The following is a 14,457-nucleotide window of genomic DNA, read 5'->3' as shown; positions in this document are numbered from 1 at the left end:
TATATTCTAAAGTTGCACAAAGATACCTCTGGGGGTATGACATTGTTAAATATTAATATCACCAGCAAAGATTACAGAAAACTCTAAATAATGAAAAATACGGTTCACAAACAGAAATGCTACTTCAGGACAGATACGCTCACACTCAGCAATTGCAGAATAACTCTGATTGTGTGAAAGGAAAGAACTAACTGAATCGTAGTTTCCTTGTTGATATCTTGAAGTAATGAAAATGGCAAGAGTAGATCGCCCTCACACTTGCTTGAGGTTATAGGAGGAAACTATTTTTGTGCTGTAGATTTTTTTTAACGATCCATTCTGAAAGATATAGAATTTTGGTTCAGACTGTGGACTTTATTAAAATTTAGGACTATGCTTTCTGGAAGGACAATTTTATGCTATTAATAAACATGGAAAACCTCTTCAAATTAGCTCCTGTGGTTGCCATCTTTGTAGATGGATTTACATCTTCATTTACAATCACTTTCCCCAAAATGCTTTCCTCAGAGAACATATTTATTATACTCAAAGCACACCAAAGCAGGGAAACAGATCACAACAACAGGCCATCTGGGAACCTTTCTCGTCCATTCTTCACACCCTCTGCTCTTTATGCAGAGGATGGAAGACAGACATGGAAGTGGAGTGATGTTCCTTGTATAGCAAAATCGCCCATAAAGGGTCACATGTTTTCTTTAAAACCTTATTGGAGCATGGCAATAATTGGTGGGCCTACAGAAAACACACTGAAGGAATAATATAAGATTATAATATGATTATTAAGATTAATCCCAGGTAGAAACACAGTGGCAAAAGTAAAGAGGAAAATCATGGAATACATGCAAGGGATCTGAGATGATTCCTCTCACACAATGTGATAGAATATATACTGTAAGGCCTACTCCCTTAAATAACTGGAATTCTATTAGAGTATGAGCTTGTTGAGGGCAGGAACTGCTGCTTCATCACCTCTGCATTATGGGTGCATCCCTGACATATGGCGTATACTCTGACTTGTAGTAAGTGCTCCCTAGATGTTTTCTGAGTAAATGGGAAACATGAAGAGAGAGAAGAAGAAAAGAAAGAAGGAAGAAAGGAGAAAGAGAGGAAGGAGAAAGAGAATTTAAAAATGAAAGAAGACAGAGAAGAAAGGGTGGCAGGGAAAAGAATGACATACTTTTAATAAGACCTAGTAATTATGTTTTCTCTCCCTGTCATAGCCAAGTGAATTATATATATGTATGAATCTTGTTTGAAAATTGAAATTTGTATTAACTTGCTTTCATCCTTAGCTTTTACCAGCTGATGAAATTGCTTTCTAACTCTTGTGGAATTTAATTTGCTTCACTCTTAGTAAAATAGCAAATTTTCAGGTGTAATATATGCATTGAGATTGATGATTTAAAGATAAAACTTTGAGGAGATGTCATTGCAAGTCAACCAGCTACTTCTGGCTAGAAAAAGTTGATAGGGTACATGAACCAAGACTTATAAATTGTTCTGTGTGCTTAGTAATTTTTATGGTTTGGCTGTGTCCCCACCCAAATCTCATCTTGAATTCCCATGTGTTGTGGGAGGAACCCAGTGGGAGGTATTCCTATGATAGTGAGTAAGTGTCACAGAATCTGATGGCTTTACAAGGTGGAGTTTCCTTGCACAAGCTCTCTCTTGCCTGTTGCCAGTGTTTTTGGTGCCTCATATCTTCTATATATTCATAGCTTCTACTTACACATGGTCCTACCTGGCCCTACTCTACTGTACTTCACCTCTTCTTTTAGATAATCTCAGTTTCTGTTCCCACGACCAATTGCCTCATTCTCTCCCTGCTTCCAGCTGTAAACTCCTAAGAGAGAGAAAATCTCACTCCTCTAGCCTACTTACCTCCGTGAAGGGCCTGAGGGACCCTGGGGAGGTGCAGGGGTGGTATCACCCAGCCCACAACACAGCTGCCTACATAGAAAATAGCTCTTATGCAGGTTTATTCGCCAGTAGGTCCTCCTTCCTTCTCCCGGCCTGTTGCTGTGTGCCCTTCCACACAGTCAGGGAAGGGCTTCTCTGGCCTCCTCAGCTGTAATCTCCTGGGAGTAGAGGTCAGTGAAGAGACCTGGCAGCCAGTAGTGGGCCTCTCCTGGTGCCTGCAAGTCCAGCCACGCCAGCCCTTCCTTCAGCAGGTGTTCCAGCACTTGGCGCGCTCACTCGGTCTTCCATTTAAGACTCTTCCATTTAAGGCTTTGATCTCACTGACAGTCACGTAGCCATTTTTCTCTGCCAGCTGCAGCACCACTGTGTGATCCATATTGAGCTCAGCTGGAACAGACTGAATGAAGTAAGTGCCACCCACAGGGATGATGCAGAAGCCAGTCCCAAGTGCCTTTAGTTTCTTGATGGCCCTGATCAGGGCGTCTTGACTGACATCCTGGGCGAACTTGCCCCTTCCCTTCAACACCTGTTGATGTAGTTCCTCCAGAGTTCTTATGCAAGATGATACATGGTAGGTATCATCTTGGCCTGTATAACATAGTTCCACTGCCTGTATATATTCATATCAAAATAATATTGCAGTGAATATAAATGGCTTCTCTGCTTATTTTCGATACGCATTCTACCTAAAAGGGTAGGGACCATGATTTGTTTAATTTTGTAACCCCAACACCTATAAGTGTTTGTAGAAAAATTGAGTTGTCATAAGAATTAAAAGAAAGAATGAGGGTTGAGTACCTTGTGTGATGCCTGGCATGAGATGTCTGCAACACACATGTTCATTCTTTGCCTCCCTTCCTCCTCATTCCCCCGAATCCCATTTGTCCTTTGTTCATGCAGGATTTGTTTCACTAAGTGGTCCCCAGATAAGGGCTACTCACTAATCTCAGAGCTGTCAGGCATTTTTATTATCATGAGATTCATTAACTAGGGTAAATAATTTTTCATCCCGAATACTCAGAGTAGTTCAGCTGATACAAAATAAAAAGCAAAGCAAAAGCCTTCTCAACTTGTGGTCTTACCTTTTGTATTAATTGGACTGTTTTTGTTTTCTGTCTTCATGCAAATGGAAATTGAGCAAACCTGGAAAGAAGGGCTAAGGCACTGAAGGACCAGAGAATGATGTCCTCTCCACTAGGCTTTGACTGGGACTTGGATGCAATGAGATGTTGGGTTTATAGGGGCACCAGCTCTCTGGAGCATACAGTGGGAGGGGTGGGCCCTGACATTTCCTGAGGATAGCATAGGGTGGGGAATGAGCCCCTGGGATTCAGACTACCTGAGTCCTAAGACCCTGTCTTGCTATTCGCTAGCAGTGTGACATTAAGAAAGTTGCTTAGCCCCTCAATGTCTCTAACTGTAAAATGGTAATAATAATTGTTTGAGCCCAGGAGTTCTTGACCAGCCTGGGTGACTAAAATTTAAAAATTAGCTGGGCATGGTAGTGTACACCTGTAGTACCAGCTACTTGGGGGGCTAAGATGGGAGGATCGCTTGAGCCCAGGAGGTCGAGGCTGCAGTGATCTGTGATTGTGCCACTGCACTCCAGCCAGGGTGACAGTGAGATTCTGTCTCAAAAAAAAAAATAGTTGAATACTAGGGCTGTTGTAAGGGTTAAGTAAATTAGCATTTGCTAATACCTGATATATAAAAAGACATATAAAAATTTGCTCTTATTACTGGGAATCTGATGTGTACAGGCATAGTAGCAAAGATTTTTTTCTTAACCTTTGTAACAACACTAGAAAATAAGTGGTGGTGCTTCACTCTGCAATGAAGAAACTACACCAAGGGTCAGAGAGGTTAAGGGCATCTCTGCTATTCCAGCCAAGTGAGTTTCACTGGACCATGTTCAACCACTCTGCACTGATAAGGCTGCATCGGCCATTGATGACTTATGCTGTCAATATTTTGTTAAACATTTTGAATATCACCCCTGATGGCTGTCATCAGTTTCCCATGCCCAATGTCATACTGTAATTCCATTCTGAAAAGAAAACATTCTTCCCGACCTGTATGTTAAGCATCAACATGTTTGATCCCTTCCAGAACATTTTCATGTGAATGATGTTCGTTTACTCAGTAGCACTTTGCAATCATTTCTTCCTGTATGGAGCGTGTTGGATAGACTGCCGCCTCCACCACCTCCTTAAACGTGGCTGTCAGAATGGAGAGCAGCTCTTCACAGATGTGGAAGAGTGCTCAGCAGTAAGCTGATTTAATTGTGATGTTCTCTTGGATCAGCCCACTAAGGTATTTGTATATTCCACTGTGACATCATCATGACTGATCTTAGCCAATTGTCTGTTCTAAACTTTGGATTGCTCCCTGTGGCTCAGTAGCTCAGCAGTGAATCATTCTTTTTTCTTATGTATTATGATTATAAATTTTATTACCTCCTGAATAATAGAAGAGTCAAACACAGGGTTTTCCTCTGAGAGGAGATCAGAACACTTAGCAAACATACATCAATAATTGTCTGGCCATGACATATGCAGGATATGTGATGGTGGTGGGGGTGTTAAGTAGGAAGGCAGGATAAGCAAGACCTGAGAGATGGTGAAAGGCTCCAGAGATCCCCCTCAGCCTCAGCCCAGAGACAGACTGACTTGGCATCAAGATGTGGCGGCTGAGAGCTAGATGGGGTGGCAGGAAAGCGGGATTTGAGTCTTGGTTCTGTCCGTTCACCACTGTGTGTTTCTGGCAAGTTAATCAACTTCACTGGGCTTCAGTTTCTTCACTGAAAAAATTAATTCATTCATTTATTCAACCATACATTTTTCTTGAGAATATTTTCTTAGTTTTCTAGGACTGCAATGATAAATATCACAGCCAGATTGGCCCAAACAAAAATGTATCATCTCGGTGAGATGTGATGGCTCATGCCTGTAATCTGAGAACTGTAAGAGGCCAAGGCAGGTGGATCACTTGAGATCAGGAATTCAAGACCAGTCTGGCCAACATGGCAAAACCCCGTCTCTACTAAATATACAAAAATTTAGCTGGAATGGTGACACGTGCCTATAGTCCCAGCTTCTCAGGAGGCTGGGAATACACTTCTGCCTGAGCAACAAAGAAGACACTGTCTAAAAAAATTACTCTCTCACAGTTCTGAAGGCTAGAAATCTGAATTCGCATCTCAAAGATCTGCTCCAGATCTCTCTCCTTGGCTTGTAGATGGCCATCTTCTCCCCGTACGTCTTCACATCGTCTTCCCTCTATGGATATCTCCTTGTCTTCACATGCTATTCTTTCCCTAACAACACTAGTCATATTGGATTAGGGGTCCACTTTACTCCAGTGTGACCTCATCTTAACTAATTACATCTGTAATGACCTCATTCCCAAATAAGGTCACTGGAACTTACTGGGGGTAGTGGGGAAAACATAATTCAACCCATAACAAGTTCTCAGCCTTATTCTGATGCTGAGGATGTAGCAGTAAACAAAGAAGACAAACACACCTGTCCTCATTGAGCTTACATTCTAGTAGGAAGAAAAACAAAATAGGTAAGTAAAATATATAGTATATTAGAGGGTGACAAAAGTGCTCTAGAGAAAAATAAAGAAGAAAGGAGGGATGAAAAATCATCCTGGCTTAGGGCAGTCTATTTCAAATAGGGTGGTCAAGAAAAGCCAGTGAGGAGGTTCATTTGAGTAGTCATAAAGGAAATGAGGAAGCAACCCTTGCGGATACATGCAGATACCTGGGGGTGGGGAAGGGCAGAGTGGAGGTGTTCCAGGCAGAAGGAACAGCAAATGCAAACACCCCAAGGTAGGAGAATGCCTGGCGCGTTCACTCCAGAGTGAAGGGAGGCCAGTGGGGTGGAGGCAGGTCAATATGGGGGATTAGTGGTAGGAATAGGGGTCTGAGAAATAAAAGTAGGGATAGGAATAAGGAAGGAATAGGTTCCTAGAGACCACTGTGAAGATTTTATTTGGCTTTCACTCTGAAAGAACAAGGGAGGCACTGGAAAACTGGAGTACAAATGACTGCTGAGGACTTGTATATGGCATATGAAAGTGTGTTAGGTTGTTCTTGTATTGCTATAAAGAAATGCCTGAGCTGGATAATTTATTAAAAAAAAAAAAAAAGAGGTTTGATAGACTCATGGATCAGCAGGCTTTATAGGAAGCATGGTGCTGGCATGTGCTTCTCCTGAGGCCTCAGGAAGCTTACAATCATGGCTGAAGGTGGCAAGAAGCCAGCACGTCACTTGGCAATAGCAGGAGCGAGAGAGAGGAGGGAGGTGCCACACTTTCAATCAACCAGATCTCACAGCTCATTCATCACCCTCATCACCAAGGGGATTGTGCTAAGCCAACCATTAGGGATCCACATCCCATGATCCAAACACCTCCCACCAGATTGCACCTTCAACACTGGGGATTGCATTTCAACATGGAACTTGAAGGGGACAAATACCCAAACCATGTTACTTAGAAAAGAAGCAATGAGGGATAAGCCCACGGATTTTGGCCTGAGCAACTGGTGGCCCAGATATATTCCTAACTGAGATAAAGAAAACTGTTAAGAAGAGCTGGTTTGGGGTAGAAATTGGCAGTTTGTGGGAGGCTGAGGCAGGCAGATCACCTGAGGTCAGGAATTCAAGGCCAGCCTGGCCAACTAAAAGTACAAAAATTATCTGGGTGTGGTGGTGGCATCCGCCTTCAGCTTTGGCTACTCAGGAGGCTGAGGCAGGAGAAGCACTTTAACCCGGGAGGCGGAGGTTGTAGTTAGTCGTGATTGCACCACTGCACTCCAGCCTGGGCAACAGAGCAAGACTCTATCTCAAAAAAAAAAAAAGGAAGAAATTGGCAATTTGTTTTTAGACATATTAAGTTTGACAGGCCCACTAGACAATTGAGTGAGCTGGAGATGTACACTGAGGAAGTGTCAACATGTGGGCAGTATTTAAAGTCAAGCCTGTGCAAGATCCCCAAAGGAGTGAGAGTAGATCCAGAAGAGAAGCAGGCCACGAGTTGTACCTAGGAGCATCCAACATTTAGAGGTCAAGAGTATGAGGAGAAATCAGCAAAGAAGACAGAGAAGGAGAGACCAGAAAAGTGGGAGGAAAACCAGACAAGTATGGTCCTGAGCATCAAGGAGGAAGGGCTGAGATCCAAGCTAGGAACTGGATTTAGTGAGGTGGAAATCACTGGTACACGACTGGTACACTGGTACTTGGAAATCAATCTACACATCAGTAGGGGGTGGGAGAACATCTGACTGGAATGAGTTATGAGAAAGTTGGAGACCCTGCATATAGACTTGGGAACTTTACCGTCAAGGAAGACCAAAAAAATGGGTTAGACTAATTCAGACATTTCATACTCAAATACTTTGAAGGGTCAGGTGAATAATACAAATGAGTAAAGTATATGATAGGACATGATGTAGAAAGTGGAGAAATAAAAAGCACATGTCCTGCCTAAAGGTATTCTAGTAAAAATAGAAACAAATAATATATATCAAATAAAAAACAACTCTAGGTCATCAGTTTGCAATACCTGGACAAAATGATCTCCAAGGACACTTTCCATCTAAAGTTCTACAAATCTAGGTCATGAGGAAAAATTAAGTATGGGTCATATAATGTTGAGCCCCTGAGCTATAAATAGTCTTGCTTCTTTCTGAACTAAAGGTAAGCATTTGTCACGATTCTCCCAGGATTTGTGACAGAACCCCTTTTGTTCTTAATCTGCCAGTAAAAGCTAGAAGCCAGAGTTGCAAAATGAAGACTTCTTAGCACCAGTGTCCATCCATCAAACAGACAAATATTTAGTAAGCAACAGTTCTATATGCCAGATACTATGTTATTGAGACCATTCTTGCCTTCAAAACTTCAGAGTTCACAGACTCATGGGGGAGGCAGACAGGTAAACAAGACCCGTGGTGTGATGAGGGATCTAGCAGAGAGAAGCATGGTGTGAGCAGTGGAAGATTCACCTCCCCTAGGTTAGGGGAGGAGGATCAAGAAGACTACGGAGGAAAGATTAATGCTTTGGCTGAGTGTTGATGGATTAACTGGAGTTAGAGAGCATGGAAAGAGAGAAGGCTTACAAATGTGACTACAGCGCAGTGCAGCTACTTCTCTGGTAGCAAGTGCTTGGGATACTCATGGCAAAGTCTAGGGATCATTATGCCTAGAGTCAAGATGAAGAGCAGACACTCTGGAGCCAGGCTGCTGTGGTTCATAACCTCATCTCTACCACTTACCAGCGACCCTGAGTAGGTTTCTTAACAACTCTGCCTTTAAGTTTCTTTCTATCTAAAGTGGAGACTATAACGGTACCTATCTCAAAGGGTTCTGGTGAGAATTAAGTACATTTAATAAAGCATTTAGAATTGTGCCTGGTATGAAGCAAATCCTATGTGTTTGCTGTTATTATCAAGAAACCATTTCAGGAAGAGGTAACACATGGAAGAAGAACAGCCTTCCAGGCAGAGAACTAATTGAAAGATGCTAAGGGCAGAGAGAGTCCCACGGGCAAAGGCACCCAGTCAAGGCGTCTCTGAGGGATATGAAAGCATTTGATCGAGGAGAGACTAGATTTGAGGCTACACAGGTAGATAAGGTCATGATTATTTGCTTTTTTCTTCCTCTTCTAGTAATAAATGAATTAGGCAGGATGAGCTTGGGGGTTAGCTTTGACCAAACCACGGGGAGATCGTTTGTGGGGGTGCATACACAGGGGGGTTGCTTTGCCAGGGCAATAAAAGGACCAGCATGTGTGGTGGCTACAGAACATTAACTTCTGACCTTGTCTGTTTTTGCACACACGACTCTAGGAAGCGTTATGGAGAATTATCATTTGGCATGAATCCAGTGGCCCACTGACACTGAATCACCTGCTATGGTCTGTTTAAAAGACCACAGTCCCCACATTGATTATAGTCCAAGGTAATGCATTCATTTCTTAGAGCAAAAATAATCCAACTCATGCCCCTGCTCTCCCTAAGGGACCACTCACTATGTTTTTACTCAGTAAATATTTGGGAAAGATTTGTGCTTATAATCTCAACATAGAGATTAGTTTCTTGGGGCCATACAGTTTATATTACTGCCAGTACATCCAAACCTCCTCGAGGCTGTATAATGCTTTCTTTAGGTCCCTGAAGACTCTGGAATTAGCTCAGTTTCATCATCCTGACTCTTTGGTTCTACAAATGCAATGACAGCTGTTCCTCAGCGAGGCATAAATCCATTTTTTTAACCCCAGAGACAACAGTACACAATTTTATAGTAAGTAGCCAAGGAAACTTTGGTTAGGATCTTGTCACTAATATAAAATTTATCAGTAAGATATCACAGTTTAAAAAAAAATCTACCACAGGATTTCTACCTCCAGATGGTGGTGATGGGCTTGTCATTGAAATCCCGTAGCTCTTCCTCAATTCTCCATATGTTGACAGAGAGCCTGTGCAGACATCTCCATAAATGTTACCTCTGTGTTTTAAGACTTTTGCCAGTATCCTGCCTTGCCATTTTCTATGATTTTCAGATTTGGCTACATTAAAGACTATGATGCTTCTTTGTTATATCCGATCACTGGATCGTATATTGGCACTGCTTCATTGGAGATTATTGGATCCATGATCAAAAAACCACACTAAAGTCAAAAATATAGAACCAACTGACTGTAGAATGCTCCTTTTATGTCAGTGAAGACATTTGGAATGGTATTGGCTTCATTGATTGTTGATTCTATTTCACATGAAAACTAATTTTAAATGCACTATTTATAAGTTTCTACAGATTTACTAAAATTTGCGGGACTCTTTCCTCTGCTGATTTGCATATTAGTTTATAAGTCTCGTAATTTGCAGTGACACTATTTCTGATGTATTTCATCTCCATCTCCTAATTAAAGTAAGTTTTGCATTTTTTTTTCTGAACTTTTAACATGTTCTCTTTATTTTCCATTGAAGTTAATTCTGTTTCCTCTGCTCTTTTGGGAGCTTGATGATTAAATACATTTCAGGTGCCAAGAAGCTAAATATCTCCCTCCTTTGCAATTCTGTCCTATTTTCTTCCCTGGTTTATTATTTGTTATAAATATCACTATATCATCCTCAACGAAAGCAAACATTTATAGAATGTCCGCCTTATGGTGATGACATTACAGTCAGTAACATGAAGATACATAGACTGGGATGTGTACAGACACATATATACCTATATGCATGTATACTTGGGAGTCAAAGTTCACTTCCTTTGTGTTGTTAGTCTCCCTTGTCTTATTTAGAGCAAAACTATATTTCCTTTTGGCTTTCCTCCTTTTGAACTCTGAGTGCTTTTTTTTCTTTGTGGTTTGACTGATAGAACATTGCTCAAAAAGCCCAGATAGTCCCTGAGTCTATCAGGAAAAGAGTTAAAACCGTCCACCTTCCCAGCTAACTGTGGCCCACAGGCTGCTAATTAGCCTGATGGATCAGCACCTGGTCTGCTTATGAATGCTCAGAAGCCTATTGGCTGCTGGCAGCTGATTCCCGGCCCCCTGAGGTGTGGAGATGTATCAACCTGAGCAGAGAAAGCTGGCACTTGCTGAAAGGGGAGCCGTAGCCAATTATTCATGCGCTCCTTTGGTCTTGACTTGGCTGAAGGAAGAACCACGCTTTTAGACACATTTGAGGCAGCTTTTTCTTGCACAATGGATTGCATCTACCTGGCCAGCCGGTACACTTTCCCTTTTTGGTGTCATTGCAGTACAATGACTAATATCAGCATGACCCTACAGTTATCTAAGGGATAACGAGTTATGCTATATATATTTTTTTTTCTTATGCTCTTGTTCTCCTTTTCCATTTCTATTTTTTGTTCCCCAGGAATGCTTAAAGTCAATTCATCTTATCGGTCTGCTTTCAATGAGGTTTTAAAATATACATATGTGGATAATGCCTGGGTTATCTGATGCCAGAACTCTAGATATTCTGCTAAAGCATCACTGACCAGGAAGGCATTGTGTATGGAACATGGATTTCTACCTCTGTTTTTGCTGCTTACTAGCTTGTGACACCAGGAAAGATTCTTAGCCTCTCTGAGCCTCATATACCTCATCAGTACAATAGGGAGACTAATTTCGACATCAAAGCATCATTGAAATTACTATACAAAAGCATATTCATCTCCTTCATTTAATAGTTACTGCTCGCATTTATCAGCCCTCAATATTTGAGTGTTCGCTCTGTGCAGAACCTGATGGTGGGGCTTGTGGAAAAATAGAAACCAAATGGAATATACACAGCTGCTGTTATACCCTCCAGAAATGCATAGCCTGAACAGAGAGGGAGGTCATTCAGAGGAAGCATTCCAAGAATAGCATTAGAACCCTGCACCAGCTCTGCACTTATCTTCTGGCACAAGCTGTCTGTTTTCCCTTGTGTCAGCGTGGATGTGGATCTCAATGCCTCTTTGAGAACAGACACTAAGCCCCTCTCCTGGATTTATCTAATCACACGTAAAAGCATTAGTCAGCTACACAGCCTTTACTGAAGATTTCGTGAAGGTGGGTAGGTGGTGCTGTTTACAGCATAAACCGAACCAAACAATTTGTTTGGAGCCCCATTCAATATTTCCACTCTCTAAAGGACATACTGTCACTCCTTTTCTCTTCCCCCACAAATGCTTCACCCTCACCAACTCTTCTTTCTTTGACTCCTTCCTCTTGGGAACAATGACAAGGAACAAACGCTACTCCCTTTCATAACTGCAAAAGTTAAGCAAGCTTCTTGAGTTATTTGAATATGTCCATGGGGACTCTTCTCCTTGAGCAGCTTAACAAAACATTTCTTCCTAACAAATATAGAACCAGAGGAATACAGGTAGATAAAATTATCTCCATCTCTTAATACTCATGTCGTCTTATTTAATTCTTACAATATCCTTGCCAAGTAGGTGTTATGATACCAGTTTTCCAAATGAGGAAACTAAAACTCAGAGAAGTTAGGGAACTACCCCAGTGTATAAACCCTACATTGTATAGTTGTTGTGAAGATTAAATTGGATGATATATTGTTGAGAGCTTGCCCCAGTGCAAGTCACAGAGAAGGCAATGGCAGCCTCCCCAGCAGTAGAAACATAGCAGTAGCAAAACAGTGGAAGTAGACATAACAGTAGCAACATTCTTGTCCTATCTAGCTTGCATGGATATTATCATAAATGTCAACTACAGGGCTGGCTATGTATTTTGAAAGGCATGGTATAAAATGAAAATGTGAGGCCTGGGCAGGGACAGGGAAGTCAGTCTCCATTTCCTACAGGCCCACCACTCCAACCCACAACAGACAGGTGAATAGCCAAGGGATTGCAATCCCTAGGCCAGGATGTGCTTGGTACTTGGGTCAGAGATGGGTGAGAGACCTATGCAGAGTCACTATGTTGCCCACTGTATCACTGCTAATAAAGACATATCTGATACTTAGTAATTTATAAAGAAAAGGCGGTTTAATTGACTCATAGTTCCATGTGGCTGGGGAGGCCTCACAATCATAGATGAAGGCAAAGGAAGAGCAAAGGCACATCTTACATGGCAGCAGGCAAGAGAGAATGAGAGCCAAGCAAAAGTGGGAATCCCTTATGAAATAATCAGATCTTGTGAGACTGATTCACTTTCATGAGAACAGTATGGGGGAAACAGTATGATTCAATTATCTCCACTGGGTCCCTCCCACAACATGTGGGAATTATGGGAGCTACAATTCAAGATGAGATTTGGGTAAGGACACAGCCAAACCATATCACCCACCAAACAAGCCATATTGTTGCAGTTAGGGACAAGGATGGCCGCTGCATTGCCCACCCCCAAAAGCCGTGAGGTGGGTAACCCTCCATGCTGAGACTCCCCACCGCCACTAGGGGAGGAGAATGGGCAAATACTGACTCCAAGCCAGTCTCTTTCCTCCCCCTGCCAGTGCCACCTGATTGCCACACAGACAAAGGTCAGCAGTGATTGTGGAGTGAGGGGGCAGAGTGGGCAGGGCCCTGAGCAGCACCAGCATGAGGCAGGGAGCAGGCAGCCAAACACCCATCCCAGGATGAGAGGACAGCAGTGAGCAATAGTCCCATCAGACCTCACTTACAAAATACTAATTCCAAGTTAAAGTTATGTGGAATTACAAGACTGTGACTGCAGAGAATTAAACCAAGCATGGGGCCCATCTTTGCATATCCATCAATATAGCCCTGACCAACAATGAATATGCAAAGGAGAGTTGTTGGACAAAGGGTGAAAACTTACAGTTATGAATAAGTTCAGGAGACCTAATATACAGCATGCTAATGTATTATATACTTGAAATTCACAAAGAGAGCAGATCTTAAGTATTCTCAACACACACACACACACACACACACACACACACACACACACAGTAACTATGTGAGGGGATGGATATGTTCATTAGTTTGATTGTGGAAATTATTTCCCAATGTGTATATATATCAAAACAACACCTCATACACCTTGAATACATACAGGTATACATGTTTTACTTGTTAATTCTACCTCAACAAAACTGAAAAAATGAAAAAAATTCTTTAAAAAATGAATATGAAAGTGCTTCAAAAACTTTTAATGCTATATAATGTGTTGTCATTATAATCACCATTATGCAATAATATTAGGCCCCAGCATCTCTACTGGGCATTTAATTAATAGCCCCAGATTTGTAAGAGCAAAGGAGAGCTTTGATGCTTTTGTTTTTCAATCAGGGAGGAAAAATGATAGTTCCTTCAACCTATAGTGGCCATGCATCCTGAGTGACAGGGGGAAGCCAGTCTTCAGGAAAAACCCTGCCCTTCCTATGATTTTCCCTTGTAAAATACATGCCAAGGCAGAGACATGGACTCCTACTCAGATCAAAGTTGTGGAGCCTCCCTTTTAAGTGGAGAAACTCCTGCCCTGTGGCTTCCAGCGGCATCTGTTCCTTCCCCAGGAACATGGGGCTCTTGGTCACATGCCCTCCATTAACCCAGAACTTGAAAATCAGGGATATCCTGGTGCCTTGAATCACTTTAGGTCCTGTGGGTACCGGATTGCAGCCCCCACCCCTCATACCATACACAGATTTGATTCCACACATTCCAGTATAGCAGACCTGGAGGGGCACTTTTGTGTAGTAGTTATATGAGCATTCAGTGATTTGGAATAGAGCAGTTATTAAACAGCTTCTTGTTCTACATCATGGTGGGAGAAAGCAGTGGAGAGAAAGGAGAGAAAGGCAAATTAGAACATTCTCACCCTCCATACCCACTAGGGGCCCATTTAGAACAATGTAGTAATTTACTAAATGATAGCCTAATGGCCTGAAAGAGTTAATGTGGCTTTCCACATTATTTCTACCCAGTCATTTTCATCCTAAGGGAATAATGATTCATTCTATCCCAAGTCCCTACAAAATGTATAGATATCGTGGATTGAGTAAATTTTCACAACACTGGACTATAGATTCTATCCTAGTGTTCTCTAGAAAGA

General features: G+C 42.0%; 1 protein-coding gene and 1 long non-coding RNA gene across 21 annotated transcripts in view; one reads left to right on the top strand and one right to left on the bottom strand.

The window, feature by feature from the left end:
* ANKS1B (ankyrin repeat and sterile alpha motif domain containing 1B) overlaps window positions 1-14,457 on the top strand; it is a 1,309,735-nt gene that overhangs the window by 1,122,807 nt on the left and 172,471 nt on the right. The window lies entirely within an intron of this gene.
* Window positions 2,418-4,122, bottom strand: LOC108593265 (uncharacterized). Its single transcript, XR_013522044.1, has 2 exons — window positions 3,993-4,122; window positions 2,418-2,530 (listed from the first exon to the last, which is right to left on the bottom strand). It is a non-coding gene; the product is annotated as an uncharacterized LOC108593265 (long non-coding RNA).

The sequence above is a fragment of the Callithrix jacchus genome, chromosome 9, assembly GCF_049354715.1.
Source record: "Callithrix jacchus isolate 240 chromosome 9, calJac240_pri, whole genome shotgun sequence".
Taxonomy (NCBI): domain Eukaryota; kingdom Metazoa; phylum Chordata; class Mammalia; order Primates; family Cebidae; genus Callithrix; species Callithrix jacchus.
Note: the sequence above shows the minus strand (reverse complement) of the source record. Positions and strands in the feature narration are given on the sequence as shown.